General features: G+C 34.0%; 1 pseudogene; it reads right to left on the bottom strand.

Annotated features, from left to right (window-relative positions):
* Positions 1-1,351: 1,351 nt before the first annotated feature.
* LOC142340901 (guanine nucleotide-binding protein G(I)/G(S)/G(O) subunit gamma-12 pseudogene) lies at positions 1,352-2,329 on the bottom strand (annotated as a pseudogene).

Raw genomic sequence — 2,329 nt, forward strand, 5'->3', positions numbered from 1 at the left:
AAGTGAGCATCACGTCGTATGGTCAGAACAAACGTTTTAAATTTGGTGAAATAGTAACAGCCGTTGATATACAAAGAGGCATATTACCTTAAAAACGCGAAAATGAACAAAAAGAACAAAATGTTTCTTTTCCAGAAAACTTGCGTTATCAACATAATCCTACAAACCGAAAACATATTTAAAGATTGTTCACACAACGCTCACTTAAAAAGCATTCATTTTAAGCAGCCAAAAGTTTTCAAATAAAGTTGCGTCAAAGCAGTGACACGTAATTGCATATCCAAAAAATTAGACACAAAAACTTTCAGCATACGAAATCAGAAAATCAGCACTACGGGCAAAACTCCAAAATTGACTATTTTTTGAAACACCATTAAATTATAAAAACCACAGGCTACACGATTAGGCCTTTAAGAAAATATAATTTGGCCTAAAAAGAAAACAGATTACTTTAAACAGCCATCGTGCATAAATTGTAGAGAAAAAGAGTAAAAACAAGTCAAAATTCCGCACGCAAAAATTCTCTTAGAAACCGGAATCTTGTTTAAACATTGTTTTCTCATTTAACTTTAAAATTTGTTTGGAAAATTTCAACCTAGATCTACTCAATTTTCACTTCTTTCACTACTTCAGCTTGACTAAGATCAGTAATCCAATTCGACTTCTCAGTCACAACAAAAGTAAAAAATGAGAAAACCGCAAACAAAAGCAGCGCCTCAGTACAATACACATCCTTTGGATTGTAAAAACAAAGAGAAGACTAATAAGAGCTCTACTCGCCTATCGTTATCCTAGCAACTAAAAACGATCACTAAAAAATTCAGATATTGGATTCCTTTATTTTTCCAACAGGTCAAGTTAACCTTTTTAAACACCAACAGCAAAAAAGCGTTTCTTTCAAGATGAGCACTGTAGAGTACAGCTTTTCAACCTGGTCGAAAGGCGCAAACAAATTGAACATTTTAACGTTTCCTATATAAAAATCTACAGTTTCTCCTATATAAAAATGTATTTCTTCAAGTGAAGAAAACAATTGACACAAACAAACAATTAAATTTAAACATTGTCCAACACTCTGGTCGTTTCGTAATATAAAAAGGAAGAAAGTCATTTTGGCAGGAAATAGATTTTTAAATCATTAAAAACTCACTGGTCACTCTGCTCAGGTAGAAGGAGCAATATTATGAGGTTATTTAACATTTGTTTAATGGCTTCAGACCGATTGGAATTTGTTCAAATGCACACTGTTAATTCTTCGTAGCAATACTTTTCAAAGCTTTTATTCATTATTAAATCCCCATTAATGAGCCGTTTTAGATACGAGTGATATCTTTGAAACACTCAAAAGAAGTAAAAGAAAAATGTTAAATTAAATGAGCAGTATAATTAGCCGTATAAAATGAATAGCAATAAAAAGATACCAGCTGCACCATGCATTGGATATTTAATTCTTCTCTACAAAACTACCAAAAAGGTGCAACTGGGAATAAACTGACCTCAAAATTGGTCCAACAACTGAATGGTTTGTGATGTTAATTGATTGGCAATTGCGAAAGGTATCTATTTCAAGATTCTACTGCAAGCGACATGGAATACTAAACATTGATCAATTTTTGCAACAATTATCCATTCTTTATTCTAAACAGTGCCATATTTCACTTGAACATTATAAAGAAGATTATACATCAATATTTGAGTAAAAAAATTACTAAATTAAAATTGACTTAAATGAAGTTTATTAAAGCATAGATTAAAAACCACGTCAATGACACAAGTTCTCAATTTGACATTTGACTGCAATCTGGAGTAATTAGGATCGAGGGTTCAAACGAAAACATCTCGATTTCCGATCATGTCATATCGACTGTCATTCTCATTATTGCTTGAAATGCGCCTCTGTTTTTTCATTTCTGTAGGCAATCCAAAATATTTCATTGTAGTCTATCGCGATTAAAATAGAGAACCAACATTCGTTTTGTATTCGAACAGTTTGTTGTGGTTGGTTGGTTGGCGAAACTTGTTCACAACATGATGCAACTTTTCTTCTCCTTGTATGGGTTCTCAGCCACTGTCAGGGGTCTGAGCAGTCTGTCATCCTGTTGGTGTTTCTGACAGTACTGCACAATGTCATTGGTCGTCTCCGAAGTCTTCATTCTATCAATCCTCACCTCCTTCTCCAACTGGGCCAACTCATTCTGGAGTAACTCAACTCTGGACGCCATTTGGGGAACCAGTTACAAAATTCACTGGGATCGAGAGGTACTGTTGTTAATAATACGCAGAGAATTGTGTGGAAAGGCAACACGAGGCCGAAACAACACCAATAAAT

This window comes from Convolutriloba macropyga, chromosome 6, assembly GCF_964194025.1.
Source record: "Convolutriloba macropyga chromosome 6, txConMacr16.3, whole genome shotgun sequence".
Classification (NCBI taxonomy): domain Eukaryota; kingdom Metazoa; phylum Xenacoelomorpha; order Acoela; family Convolutidae; genus Convolutriloba; species Convolutriloba macropyga.